This window comes from Chroicocephalus ridibundus, chromosome Z (genome assembly GCF_963924245.1).
Source record: "Chroicocephalus ridibundus chromosome Z, bChrRid1.1, whole genome shotgun sequence".
In the NCBI taxonomy this organism is placed as follows: Eukaryota; Metazoa; Chordata; class Aves; order Charadriiformes; family Laridae; genus Chroicocephalus; species Chroicocephalus ridibundus.
In genome coordinates, this window is record NC_086316.1 from 51286861 (window position 1) to 51302836 (window position 15976).

Sequence of the window (15976 nt, forward strand, 5' to 3'; positions counted from 1 at the left end):
AAACCACAACCACACTAACCATGCTACAAATGAGATGAAACTCAGGTTATGTTAAAGCAATGTAAAAACATTGTGTGAATATGGCTTTAGGGTGAGTGCCCTGACTTCTTTTAAACCATTCTTGTAGACTGAGTTTGTAAAGAATCAATAGAATACCACCCTTACAGATGACTCTCGGGACAAATGATCATTGCAAACAGTTAGTTCTCAATTTTCTTGTGTAAGCAGGTGTGGTGTAGGCTGGCATTTCCAGTATCTGCTTGGTGAGACAATAGTTCATTTCTTTATTAAGGGCGAAAATTTGTCCTCTGATATGTGTGAATGGCTCCCATTGAAGTAAATGAAAATGTCAATTAATTATTTAGCTTAGTTACAGGGGTATAACTAGAGCAGTAATGAGAAGAAATTAAAAGAAGAAAAATTTAGATTAACTATCAGAAGAAAATCCCAGGCAGTGAGACTATTTATAGCACTGGAGCACATGTATGATTTTAAACATGTGATTGATACTGCTTTTTTTCTTAAGGTTGCATACATGTATATTTCAGTTCTTGAGTTGGACCTGGACTACGCTTTGCCCATCATCATAACATTAGACAGTGAAATAATTTCTCAAGGGAAAAGAACACTTGGGAACATTTAAATTAGATTGGAGAAACATCAGGAAATATAGCACAGAAATCAATTCCACATTAACAGGAAGATATAGTGGTTGATCTTTATCATCTCTGTATTCTGCATAGCATCTATAATTTGGATCTTATAGCTTATTTCCAACAGCAGGATATGGAGGTCTGAGGAGGTGATAGGAGGCATTTGCAGTCAACTTCATTACCCATGTAGGCCAGATATATGCCACCAGGTAAATACGCCTGCTCCTTCCCACAACCAGTAATCTCCTACATGGAAAGTGCCCGGAGTCTACAGAACACGTTTTACCACATCTTTCTCAGCAGTAAGAGCAAGTAGATTGACCAAGCCAAGGCAGTCTTATTGTACAACGTAGAGTATCCCTCACATGCAGGATACACAGTGCTTACACCCATTGTTGGCAAAGTCTGGTATTGAGCAAAGGTGGCTCTGTGTGTTTCCATGCTGTGTCCATGGATGAAGCTAAGCATTGCCCCTCCTATTGGAAACAGCCAGAGTGAGCCTGGTGATCATTTGGATCGTTCTATGATGTTTAGTCAGCAGCAAGGCACACAGACAAATCATGCAGCAATCCCACTGATGTGTAATCTAACTCTACAAATTTTGCAGTCTCCTTCCTTGACTTGTGCAGCCTGGGAGACTAGAATAACATTCTAAAAAGTGCTTCTGCTAACCTTATCTTCAATACAGAATCTGTACGTCATCTTTAGCATAGAATAAAACATCAAATCTTATGTTCTTCATAGAAGGAAGATGAAAATCCCAGATGCAGAGCGTAACCATACAGTGAACCATACAGTGCTCAAAACTGTTCTGCAAATGCAGTGGCACATGCATATTCTAAACCATGGCAGCAGAAATGATGACAAAGCCTTTATCTTTTCTGATAATACAGCTCTTTGAAACACTGCTGGCGAACTCTCTCTCTCTACATCTTGTCACACAGGACAAGGAATGGGACAGGGCCTCTGTGCTTCTCAATTCATAGACATGCCATACAATACAACAAGCCAGCTTTATAAAGACATGCTGAATGAGGCTCTGTGCCTGCAAGGGAAATTTAATTGGATTTCTTTATACGTTGCAACAATCCAATGAAAAATTATGTAAGAATAGCATGATTCAATTTCAGCATGCACTTGAATAATAATATTTTTTAAAAGAGAGAATTCTTCATGCACACACAGAAAAAAATGTGGTAAAGATGAAAACAACCTAAACCAGCAGTTTTCAGCCCAAATAGACTGCATGGCCCAACTTTATTCACAACAGCACAGACATTATGCCTGTCATTGTCCCAAGTTAGGATATAAAAGCACAAATTATAAGCCATTTGATGTGAATATATAGGCTTTCACGGCTTCTGGGTTTGACTTCTTGGAAGAATAATAGTGTCTTTCATTCTGTCCCCATACTCTGAATCAAAGTTACTGAGAAAAGAAAAGAAAAGAAAATATTGCTTCATCCAGTTATCAGATCCCCCTCAATGAATAACGATGAGTTCAAGCATTACATGTTTTAGTTGCTTGGGTGTAACTTAAATATTTCTGTGCTTTTCTTCATATTTAACATACATTTTCACAGTAAGAAGTAGACAAATAAAGCCAGACAGTCTTTGGGTTTCTTAACGATACATACGAGGTGCTTGCAAGTGTGCACGTGTGTGTGTTTGTGCAGATATATAGTATACACCCCCAACAATTGTACTTAGATACTATGTAAAAAGTAGCACCTAACTTGATGGTGGCCTGTTCATTTCTGTTACATCCAGAATCAGCAAATTATTAACTCTATGGTAACTTCAAATAAAGTTGCAAGGATAGCTTTTGTTGTATTTAATGTGAAAATGAGAATATGACTCAAACTATAATCCTAGTGCTACCTAATTTTTCATTAAATTTTAAATGGTTTGTCTTATCTTCATGGCTTTCAGTGCACCACAAAGTTTTGGACTGGGAATGTAAAAGTACTTGGTATCATTTTCAGTGACTTTAGCACACATGGAGGGGGCAAATAAGACTTATGGCTCCAGAAAAGAGCAGAAGGAAGTTTGAAACTGTAGAATAAACATGTTAGTTTTATGCTTTCTGTAAAATTATCACCAATCAAAACGAGATCAATATTGGTATTAAAGATTTATCATTAGTTTTAAAAAAGAAGGGTGTCTTTCGTACATGACCAAGCTCTTGATTTAGAAATTACAGTTCAAAAGCTAATGACTTTGAAATAAAATGTTATATACCAAGTGCACTATTTTGACGCAAAAGGTAAATTTTGTGATCAAGTACATAACGTTGATTTGCAAAATACACAGGCTAGTCGGTATTACAGCAGAGATCCATCTGTGCTGTAGCTAATGCTCTTATTAACATTCTTTATTTTAAACTTTCTTCTACTAAGTTTCATCTTAAACCCAACGTTCTTTTCCAGAGGGTCTTAGTATTTGATGTGCTTCAGATTGGTGCCGGAGTGGTTTACTGTCTTGAATTTGTTGATGCCTAAAGAAGGGTTTCCTCAGGCAGCCTGCCCCCACCTTCTCAAGTACAGAGGCTGTCTTGAGGCTGACAAATTCCTCTGGTGTGTTTTGACTGCAGATCTGAGGGTTCAAGCCCCAGAGGTGCCTAAAACTGGCCTCATACATTTGACGTTCTCCCCACCTAATATTCAGTTTTATGCCCCTTCTGAGCCCCCACTTTGGAGAAACTATATGAAAATTAATCTTCCTTAAAGAATTGAGGTTTCAGGGGAAAAAAAGGCAAGACAGAGTGGCAGGCCAAATGGATTACGCCAACCCATTCACTGCCCAAGCAGCTGAAAGACTTCTAGTCTGGTGTCTCAGCTGGTGAACTCAACATGGACCTGCTATGGGTCATTTTGCATTTGGCATTTAGCAACTCTTTGAAAATGAAAAAAAAGTACTGCTGTTTGGAGATGTCTGTGACCAAAGCTTGGTTTTCAGTCTGCTTCTATAGGTAAAATGTTTTGCGGATAGGTTTAAGTGCAATTTATGCCTGATGGGAAAAACCCAAGCTAAACAGCCATGCTTAAAGACCACACCCCCCTTTGAGCTGCACTGTAATGGCCAGAGGTATGTCAGTGATTGAACATGGAAGAGAGGCTACCTGAAGAGCACTGGATCTTAGAGGGGACTCTGGCCATGACATGCAAGGGAGTGCAGGTGGGAGAGCATCACGCAGGCTGGAGCAGGGCCTCTTTCTGTGTGGAGTTAGGGTATGCTCTTAAGACGTGTGATCCTCCATCCAGTTGCCATGGATGCCACACCAGCAAGATCTAGACATACGCACATCAGCACCTTTTCATGGGGCCAACATTACTGCAGCCACTTCCATGTTTTTTGCATGCCTATGATTTCTCTCTTCAGCCTATCTGTAGACTTCACCCTACAGATATTTAGCTCCCTGATAGGCTATGGGAGAAAGTGAAGTTTTAACAGCAGTCCACTAACACACCAGAGTAATTTTATGTTCTGAAGTACTCTCTTAGGGAAAGTTCAGCAAATTTGGGGATTTTCTGTGGTTGCTCTTTTTCTGTTCCTAGAATTTAAATCCCATTCTAAAAAATGTTTACATATTTACACATTTATATGTGATCACATTTTCAAGAAAAAGTGTTTTGGTTTGGAAAACTCAGATAATTGGGGTTTTTTCATTCTCCTAGATGCAGAATAATTCAGTGAATTATAAGGAGGTAAAGGACAATAAGCCTTTAAATCTTGATACTGCCCCACGGATGTTGATGGAAATTTTGCCATGGAAATTCATGAGTCAACACTGGGCCTTATGAAGTTCAGAGCTTTCTAGCTTTAAAGTCTAAGGGCTTTTGTTTTTGATTTCTTATTGCTTTTTACTTAGAAAATGATGGACAAAGTCAAGTTCTTTTCTGATCTAATTCTGTCTTCAGGAACATCTATCTGCACACAGGCACCTCTGATGATACTAACATCCATCTCTCCCAACGTTCCATCCACAGTATCACTCTCAAAGTTGATGTTTGTTACAAAGCACACATGTTATCCTATTAATGTCAAAGAATAATTCACTTAAGCCCTTTCTCTCTGCTAGGAATGTAGAATATGGGTTTCCATTTGTCTTTGTTTGGCATGGCAGCCAAATCTGATTGGAGGGTAGATGTGTAGGTTGATAATATAATTGTTTTCTGTATAAATATTGTCATGAAAGCGAAGCGTGCAACAAGAGCAATAGTCTGTGTCTGATGACTGGACAGATCTAGCTTGTACAAATCAAGCATTTACAAATTAATTATACTTGTGAAAGATTTCTTCAACATCCCAACTTAAAAGCAGACTCATTCTATTGAAACTGTATTCCTCTTTGCGTTATTTTAATAGCATACACTTTGTTAAGCTAGTTAGCGTTGCATCAATATTTCCAGTGTAACTAATACTTATTTTTAGATGTTTAAGACTAAGGTAAGTTAATTCAGAGGGATCTTGAACTGAATGGACAAATAAAGAAAGAACAAAAAACATTTCCCATGAAGTTCTTTGACATTACTTGCAATATATGTAACAACAGAAACAAACAACAGACTTACAGTTATCTTTTTGTCTACTTAAACAACTGTTGTGTGTTATATAATACAATTTTGAAGATACAAATTGTTCTTGTGTATTCAGAAATTTAGACCACCGAACCTTCACCCAGCAGCCATTTCTTTTTCTTTGTCAAAATATTACTGTAGCTGATTTTATGTTAGGCAAATATGCTTCACCTTACACATACTTTAGCCAGAACTGGTGATTAAAGACCAAGGAGCTTTTTTTCTGTGTTGTCAACACAGATGTCTTCCTTGGGCAATTGGTGTCTCTTCCTGGACACCTTTCCTTTTTGTTTCAATAGCAGAGGAAAAGAAGTAGAAGGTAAGCAGGTTGGAGGAGGAGTGCTGAGAATTTCCAGCCCTTCCATTTCGGCAGCTCCACTGGATGAAAAACAACAGGGGTGGGAGTGGGAAGGCTGGGTGGACTCCCAGGAGTCTCCTGCTCCTGCAGGAGATGAAAGTGCACACCCAAGCAGAGGACCATGCTCCCAGGCCAGGGTGTTTTGGGCAAAGTGCAAAGACTGAGTAGTTCCCCCTTAGACTCTGCCCTGTGTTCAAGTTGGGGAAAGCTGAGCCAAAGCAGACAGACATGCCTATGACTTCAAGAAGAAAGATAGTAGGGGCATGTGCCTTGAGCATTGCTGTAAGGGTGTCCAATAGTAGTAGCATCAAAGGCAACAGCAAAAAATCCTGAGATAGATGGAACATCTGAAATTTATTCATATTAGGCATGTAGACTATAATATATGAACAATTTTAGCAGCATTAAATTGTCTCTGAGGCTGACTGACATCCATATTACTGAACTCGCCTAACCTCCGAGACAGAGTGGGTCAGCTTGTGCTAGCTCCCGAGGCCTCTCTGGTAATCTCAGAGAGCAATGGTTGCCACGTACCAGGGACCACAATGAAATAGCGAAACACTATTTCACTGCCTTGAAGTATTTCCTGGCACTGTAATTAAATAATGAAGATGTGCTAATAAAATCCACACCTCAGGGTTAGATAAGCCCATGTCCCTCAGAGCTGTCTGTTCAAATTACGGTAATTCTGACATTGGCTCCCATATAACCTCCCTGGCAGTAGGTTGTTTCTCCGTTAAAGGTAAGAGAAGCAAGTGGAGCAAGAGACCCCCTTGACTTTACTGTGAGCTTCTGGATTTGCTCAAAACCAAAAGAGAAGTGTGCCAGAGATGGAAAAGCAAACAAATACCCATTGAGAACTGCAAGGGCATTGCCAGGGTGTGCAGAGATGCAGTTAGAAAAGCAAAAGCTCAGCTCAAATTGAAACTGGCCAGAGATGTCAAAAAATAAAGAAAGGGTTCCTCAGATACATAAGCAACAAGCAGAAAAATAAGGAAAATATTGGCTCGCTGTTAAATGGGAGAGGTGAATTAGTCACCAAGAATGCTGAAAAGGCAGAGGTTCTCAACATTTTCTTCACCTCTGTCTTTACCAGCACTGTTGAACCCCATGCCTTGGGAACAAATATCCAGGTTGATGCAAACACAGACCCACCACCTGTGAAAGAAAAGTTGGTATGTGAACTATTACAGGAGCTTGACCCCTACAAATCAATGGGCCCTGATGTCATCCATTTGAGGGTGTTAAGAGAGCTGGCTGAAGTCGTCGTGAGGCCAATCTCTATAATCTTCAACAAATGTCAGATATCGGGGGAAATCCCAGAAGACTAGAAGAAAGGCTAATGTCACCCCCATCTACGAGAAGGGCTTAAAGGAGGATCCAGGAAATTAAAGGCTCATCAGTCTTACTTCTGTCCCTGGTAAACGTATGGAATGAGTCCTCCTGGGGGCTATCACAGGTCAAATAAAGTATGTGATTGGGAAAAGCCAGCACAGATTCACCAAGGGCAAATCATGCTTGACAAACCTGATCGCCTTCTACGACAAAGTAACATGCTCTCTTGATGTGGGGAGAGTGGTGGACGTTGTCTACTTGGATTTCTCCAAGGCTTTTGACACGGTTTGTCACAGCTTCCTCCTAGAGAAACTGCTGCATTACAGTCTAGACAAGTGGTCTGTGTGGTGCATGGGGAACTGGCCAACAGGCTGCACCCAGAAGGTGGTGGTAAATAGCTCCTTTTCAAACTGACAACCTGTCATAACTGGGGTTCCCCAGGGGTCGATACTGGGCCCAACACTGTTTAATATCTTCGTAAGTGATCTGGATGATGGGATCAAGTGTACCCTGATGAAGCTTGACAATGATACGAAACTGAACAGGGAAGCGGACACTTGGGAAGGGAGAGCCACGCTGCAGGAAGACCTGGATAGGCTGGAAGAGTGGCCTAACAAGAAGCTTATGAAGTTCAGCGAGGACAAGCGTAAGGTCTTACACCTGGGAAAACATAATCCAGGAATGCAGCACAGCCTGGGATCTACCTGGCTGGGGAGCAGCTCTGTGGAAAGGGACCTGGGGGTCCTGCCTGAACAAGAAAATCAATATGAGCAGTGTGCTGCAGCAGCAAAGAAAGCCAACAAGATGCTGAGTTGCGTCAACAAGGGCATCACCAGCAGAGATAAAGAAGTCATTATCCCACTCTGCTCAGCGCTTGTCAGGCCACACCTTGAATACCGTGTTCAGTTCTGGCTCCCGCTATACGAAAAAGATGTGGACAGGCTGGAGAGGGTCCAGAGAAGGATGATCCAAGAAACAGGAAGCCTCCTATGTGAGGAAAGGCTGAGAGGGCTGGGTTTGTTCAGCCTTGAGAAAAGAAGGCTTAGGGGAGACTTTATCACCATGTTCCAATATTTAAAAGGTGGCTACAAAGAAGATGGAGACTCCCTTTTTACCGGGAGTCATGTGGAAAAGACAAGGGGTAATGGGTTCAAGTTACTCCTGGGGACATTCTGATTGGACACAAGAGGAAAATTTTTCACAATGAGAAAAATCAACATTGGAATAATCTCCCCAGGGAAGTGGTGGATTCCCCAAGATTGGACACCTTTAAGATTCAGCTGGACAAACACGGCTAGACAGTGGTTTTGCCAAGAAAGGTTGGACCAGATGATCCCTGAGGTCCCTTCCAGCCTGGTATTCTATGATTCTATGATTCATTACCCAGTACAGACCCACATAGTCTGGGGAAACTTCTCCCACCTGGCTCACAACATTGCTCCAAGTAAAGCAACGTGGGAGAAATAACTGAACTGAGAGAGTACAGTTTCAGATGGGATGAGCCGATATACCATTTTGCTGTTGAGAAAGGGGTAGGGTAATGCTAATTCCCTTCTACCTTTTTTCCTGCTCTGCACCTTCTGTCAGCTCAGTCACCCTCCATGGCCCAGTGGTATCAGCTGTGAGCTTGAAAGACTAGCAGGAGAGGAAGTGAGGAAGACCTCATTTGACAACAGTGGTAAGCTGTTAGATTGCATGACCATCTTGGTAGACTGAATCCTGAAAGACTTTAAGGATTCCCTCAGTCATAACATTAATAAGTATATCTTTTGGGAAAAAAAAAAGTGAAATAAATGCTGACACAAGAAAATATTTAATCAATCGTGTATCAGACAGACAACACAGCAGTGATTATTTCAGCCTATCAGTTATCCCTGTATTAATCACACAGTGATTCAACACTATTTCCATTGCTGCTTGCCCACCGCAAGAACTGAAACTCAGCTGTATTTTATGTGGTACTTTGGAGAAAAAAAGGGGAAAGACCAGTTATCTAAATTATTTGGAACCATCATAAGTTTTGGTGGGTTTTATTTCTAGTGGATGTAACTGAGAAGGAGAGATATATAACAGTGGATTTCACAACACTGGCAGCTTGAGTTACATCTGCTGAAGTCAGATAATTTTGCTGGAATAAACAGACAAAAAGCAGTCAGAACCAGACCTCTTGGTAAGAAGGAGGAGTAGATCCTTTGATAAGGATAGATCCAAGTGAATTGGTGGGGACATCCCAATTCACACTAGCTGAAAAAATCTAAAGCTAGGAGATTTCTTGCTGTTGAGACCAACTTTCCTGCTTCTCAGTTTAATCCTTGTGCCATTTTGCCCATCTCTCACAAGACAAAGTTCATTACAAATTTTCTGGCTTGAGTTGCTCTGATTTTTCATACTCTTACAGCATGGGTCTGGAAACTATTAATAGAGAAATGCTGATCAGCTTAAAACTGATTTATGTGGAATAGATCCTGAAAACTGTAAAGTTAATAGGATTTAGGGAGGAAGGGACTCAGAATAGTTTGCAGGAGCCAAATGACCAGAAGCTGGACTTTTCTGGAGCAAATTCTGTGACCAAGGAACCGAATTTCCATTAGACTCCTGTAAGATTTGGTCTCTCAAGGCCAGTCTCCTTAAGAAGATTCCATTCCTTTTGGCCTCTGAAGTTCTCTGCAGGAGCTAGTTGTTGCTGACTGCTTTTAGAAACCTCTCTGCCATCTCAGCCTCTTTCTAGAGAACTCTGAGTTGGTTTTTGAAAGTGATTGTTAATAACCCTAGAATGCTATGACAAACGAGGTAACTGTTTCATAAACTGTTATACAGGAAACATTTCATAGACGTTTGCTTGACTAATTTGTTATGGCTTGTTTCTGGAAAGTAAAGAAGGTGTTGGGTTGCTCTGGTCTCCCCAGCTCTCAAAAAGGCTGTTCTAAGTATCCAGCAAAAAGCGCAGTCAATGGTGAGAAAAGGGTTCCCCTCCTCCAAGCCCTCCAAGGACTGTGTGTGTTACTTTGAGCATTAGGGGTGATGCTCACCTCTGTGCTCAGCAGTCCTCTGTTGTACTCCAGGAGCTAACATCAGCAACAAGGTGTCTTTCCAGATTGAAATGCAAATGGAGGTCTTGTGCGTGGTCACATGAATGGTTATTTCCTCAAATCAATCCATCATACCCAGATTTCCACTCAGGATTTTAATGGAGAAATGTTTAATATTTAATACCAGACCCTCTCGTAAGTCGTGTTGTTATAAAGCTAATTCATCCTCTGGTTTAGCTCAAAGCTACACTAAGCCTCACTCTAAGTGATTCCTTTACAAGCAAATCCATCACCTTCTGAAAACAACTTTTTAAAGATGCAGATCTTTCCAGCTGCCAACACATTTTAAAACATGTACCTTTTCTTTAGTGGGAAACACCCCAAGTATCATACAGTCTCCAGTGGAGAGCAAAATCCTTTGCTATTTTCTTAGCTTTCATGATGGCAGGATAATTGCAAGAGACAATACATTCTTTGCAGCAGCTGTGATTATTGGAAGCACTATAGGAAGCAAATAAGTATATATGAAGTTCTTTTAGTGTACTGGAATAATATAACAAAACATGTGATCCAACGAGTCAAGTCCTTATACGGTTTCCAATACTAACGCGTAAGGGCCGGATAGCCCTTGGTGGCTCACTCTGGCAAGAGTGTGGCTGGGAGCCAGAGGGTGCACCAAGAAGGACTGTGTCTGCAGCCAACAACACCTCCCAGGGCACTGTGTGGCAGAGGGATTTTTGTGCCAGTGTGGATCCTGGAAAGAAGCAGTAGACTCCTTTATGGTTGCCTCCTTCTACTGTCTAGTGAAAGGCAGATGGAGAGCGTGGCTTCTCTTTCTCAGCTTCTGATTTAGGTGGGCTTCCCTCTTGGGGTGGCTGGGAAGGGATGGTTACTGGAATGTCCTTAGCTGCAAGCGCTCTCACAGAAGCAATTCTACTCTGCTACCCGATGTGCTGCTTATGCTCTGTATCGCAGCACATTTTGTATATATCCCTGTCAGTAGAAAAAGGCAAACACGGATCCACCCTCTCTTTAGGTTGCTGAAGAACGCAGGGCAGAAAGGTGGGCTGATTTGTAGTGAACGCTCCAGTTCCTGGACACCCAATATACTTACATCCCACAGATAAAGTTGAATCTTTGTTACTCAGATCTCCTGGGCTGTAACTTCAGGCCCTAAATTGCAACTCATAGTTGGGTTATACTTGGGGTCCCAGTTGGTTTTGATTAGTTACTCCCTTCTTTTTTATGGCACCTTAGTGGATATCATTTCGGTGCTTTACAAGTCTGTGTTCAGGCGCTAAGGTGCTTTCAGAGTTATGATAGAGGTTTCAAAGCATTTTCTCAGAAACTGATGCAGCATTAGGAAAGCTCTTTTGGGCCTGTCAGCATGAAAATGGAGAAGTAAGAATTGGTACAGATGGTTACTTGTAAAGGGAGACCTATTGCTTTCCTCTATCTTCTGACTTCTAAGCTAGAGAAGTCATCACGCTTCGCTTTTGGGGCTACTAAGCACCTCTGTCACCATATGAAATCAGGCCCTGTTTATGCCTTTTGTATGCCAACACCCACTGAATTTTGTAAGGAAAGTTGCAAAGTGGCAAGTAAGCCTCATAATTCCCCAGAGGAGTACACATGACCCATTTGTTTTCTCACAAACCCAAATAGAATTAACGTGCATTGTGGAGCCACAGTCCCTGGAAAACATCAACACTCTGACAGTTTCTTCCAGTCAACCGTTCTGAACATAACAGTTTCTTCCAGTCATCTAATCAGAAATTAAGTGTCTACAAGCCAGAGCACAGAATCTCTTAATCTCATTTTGCAGAGCAATTGTGCGTCAGGACATCAGTATTTAGACTAATATTGTCCTGTGATTTTTTCTAATCTATCTATTTCAAAATGATGACCTAGGATAGGATAATAATAGTATTTTTGGCAGTCAATGTCAGTTGAAGTTCATTCCTAGTTAGTATTTCATTGTTTGCATTGCCAAAGAAGAAAGATCATGGCTGTATCTATCTATATCAAAACGTTACCAGCAGGTGCTTGTCTGTTAAGTTAGGTGTTCTTCTTTGTTATCACGCGATATTGTATTTTAGCAAAACAGTAAATATCCTTAACCATGTGTACGTGTACATACACAGTTAGTATACAGGGAATGGTGTCTTCAAGACAGGTATAAATTTAAAAATAGTATCATGCTTGGATTCTGTCAAAACTACTTGGTGGACTTTGACTATTCAGCTTTACTTTTTCTACAAGCACAAACCAAAATGGATGCGTATGAAAGCACTATGAAGAGTGAGGGGAAATTTAGTGACACAGTTTGAGGTGGGAACTCCTGTCTAAGGAAGTATACTTCACGGGAAAAAGCAAGAATTCAATTCTCTACAGGGAATTATTTTTAAGGAATTGAGCAGTGCAGCAGAAAGGGAACAGGTAACTGCTGTAAAAGCTAAATCGTTGTCATCATCACATCATCACAAAAAAAGATTCTTGTTTCCATTTCCACTCAATAGGTATTTGAGGCATGCAAAGGATATACAATTGGGTCCCATGCTTTCAGAGCCACTGTTGTGGGGTCTGTGTACCCTCCTTCACAAACATGAAGAACAGAACTTGCAGGGTACTATAAATGTTTAAGATTTAGGTAGGTGTTTTTCTAAAATGCTATAGATCTATAATTAATTCACAATAATATCCTATGGGACTATTTTTCTGAATCATACTGTGGATTTCTACAGCTAGAATATCATTTATTACTGGATAGACACACACGACTGGCTCTTCTTGTGTTGGGAGGAAACCCTGCAGATGGCAGAGCCACTTAGCCTAGAAGCAGTCACAGCTGAGACAGAAATCAAGTTTCCTTAAAAAGGGAAGAAAAAAAAAAAAGATTAAAAGATAAATGGGCAGACCATTTATTTTTATTTTTTTGGTTTTAAAGAATATGACTAGTGGTAGGACAAGGCAGGTAGCCATGCAATTCAGTATTCCAGGGTAAAACCTCTCTGTGTTGTCAGTGTTGGCTCTTAAACATGGTTGTTTCATTTTTTTGGAATCCTGAAGCTGTTATAGTAACGGATGGAAAGTATGTGTTATTTCCATTTTTGGTTATTGTTGCAGCAACTTAATGGTGTTACATTGGTACAGCTAATTTTTCTGCATTGTACTAAGCGGTGGCAACTGTGTGTTTTATTAAGGGGTGGTTGTCATTGACAAAATCCAATAGCTGTAGTTTACTCTTTTGTTTGGTGGCTGTCGGCACTAGATGTCTAAAAGAAACTGACTCTCCTAGGAGAGTGAAATTAGAGGAAGGTGTTTACTTTCAATTTAAGAAAAATTAAGTGGTGCAGGTGGTCGCTCCAGAGAAGTTTGGAGCGCACTGAATGAGCTTGGGACAGACACAGAGCTGTTTAGCATGTACCCGTGACTGAATAACTCTGCCCTGTCTTGACTCCTAAATTATTCCAAGTTTCAATGGGGAACTGTGAATGGGAAAAGGATATATCTGTGGATATATATATACATCTACATGGAGGAGTGAGTGTGTGTGTGAGTGTGTGCCTGCGTGTGTGTAAAACTAAGTTTGTTTGCCAAATTTCAGACTCATTCCCTTACCAAAAGAAATGATCTAACTAATAGTGAAATGACACATGTATTATATAAACTACTGCCAATGTATTGCTATAACTGTTAAGAACTACTAAAATTGTAGGAAAAAATAGAGGGTCTTTTTTTCCACAGATTTTTAAGAAAGAGAGAAACATCCACAGATGGGCTGCAGGGTGGACTTGACAGGAAAGGTGGCTAGAAAGTGGACATGAGCTTTTTGAGGAGGGACAGGAGGATTAGAGGAAAGTTAGGAATGTGAATTTGCTTTTTCTACAGAAAATCCAAAACATCTTTGTTGTGAGAAACAACACTAACATCACACTGTCATTTACTGATGGATCATGCCGGAGGGGGAGCCTGTCTTATTAAAATACTCCCTATGAATTAGGTGAATAGAAACACTTCCTTGAGGAAATACCTATGGAAACAGCCAGAACACCTTTGTGTCACTCCTCATTGGGAAAATTTAACAGCTCTGTAGAGACAGTTTGGAGCATGAAAATTAGGAGCCTTTCAGAGTGCATTATGTACTGTTCTAGCAGTTACTAAGTACTTAAAGAAACTTCTGTGAAATGCCTTAGAGAAGCCTGGCTTATTATTTCTCAGATGTTCTCTGCTGTTTCTGTCAGGTTGAAACGCTACCGATTTCAAAATGATCCCAACTTAAGATCTAGTAACAGGATAAAATGCCCATCAAAAAATCCCTTAATACAAATATATGAAGTGAAACCAAAAACCATGTATCAAAAAGGAAAATATAGTTATTGTTATCACGTCTGTCAAAGGAATTACTCTGTTTCAGTGAAACTCTTTTGCACTAGTTCCTGTAATAAAGGATCTAAAGGATGACTCCAGGAAGAGATCAACTTGTTAACAGAACACTGTGTATTGACTGTGTTCAAAAAGTCTGTATATTCAGCAAATCTCCATTGTAACACACCTTCTGCTATTGTAAGAACAGTAGTTCCTGTGGCGAGTATTTGACTCCAGTCTGAACTGTGTCTTTTGCACTACAAAACTTCAAAGTCAGCCACTTCAGAGAACAGAGATGGAAATGCTTTCCCTTTAACTCTGCGCTTAACTGTTTAATGAAGAGTTCTGTCTTTAAAAGGTCAGTGAAGCTACAGCGGCAGAAAGTGAGTATAACAGGATAGACTTAGTCCTCTAAATCTTTAAGACTATTTTATAAGTAATTTTATTCTGGTGATATTGCAAATATAATCCAATCTGTCCGTAAATAAGATAGGCTTGAGCTTTTCATGGCTTGTGTCATTATGAAATTCGAGCAACTCTGCTGAAGGCTATGATTGTATGTGACTGCCTGACACTAAGATTTAAGTCTGGGCTTCCAGCATCCAAAGAATTTTCCTAAAACTACAGAAGAAAAATAGGTGTTTGATTTACTCCTTCATTCCCTTGCTCTTCTCTACAATAGAAAAGATTGAGGATTAGCTAAACTTGGTTTGCTCTGGTTCAATAGTCAGCAATGGTGGGCATTTGCTGGGTACTTGACCTTTGCCTTGTCACTTTCTAATAAAAAAATAAAGGAAACATAAGGAGGACATTTATGTAGGAGCTGTAAACTGTTGGCTTGTGCTTTTTATGCATGCACTTAATGTTCTTGTTTTACAACCTTAACTCTCCCAAAAGAATTTATAACAGTCGCGAGGCACAAGCCGTTGATGTGTGCTGTTTGTGATGGTAACATGAAATCAGCTACAGTAAAATGTTCTGGTTAATAAAGGATGAAACACTAAGCTTTCTGTCAACAAACATGTCTGGGGCAAACTTGACAATTCTTTTTACAAAACCAAAGCACTAAAATTAGAGGTATGATATATGATTCTGTCCTTGCTTATGTTGCTTTTACACTGCACTTAAAGGCTAGTGAAAAACTTAGAAGGAGGATCAGCCTGAGAGTTGGTATTTATGTATGATGTATGTGTACATATGTGTAGATGTACATGTCCTGATTAGTACAAGATTCCTTATTATTCTTGGTCCTGATTGAATAAAATTTTACTGTGATGAACAACATCATATCTTTGTAAGAGAAACAGCACCTTTGGGTTTCGCTTGGTAATTCTTCAGGCTTGCTCTCTTTCCAATGAACAGGAACTAGTTATCGTAATTAAAGACACCAATGTAATCTAATAGTGATTACTGTACCACTTACATACAGCACAGGATTTAAGACATAGGACCTTAAGGTCCTAACCTCCTGATGTGAGTGCAAAGCCTTAAAAAATATCTTTGCCATGTAAATATATTTTTCCATAGTAATTATGTTTTTAAATGCCGAGTATTGAAACAATATCTGCTGGGGGGCTGGGGAAGGGGGGAAGATGAATAGAGTAGTGCAAATGCTCAGCTGCTGTAAATCAGGATAGTTTCATTTCAGTTAACA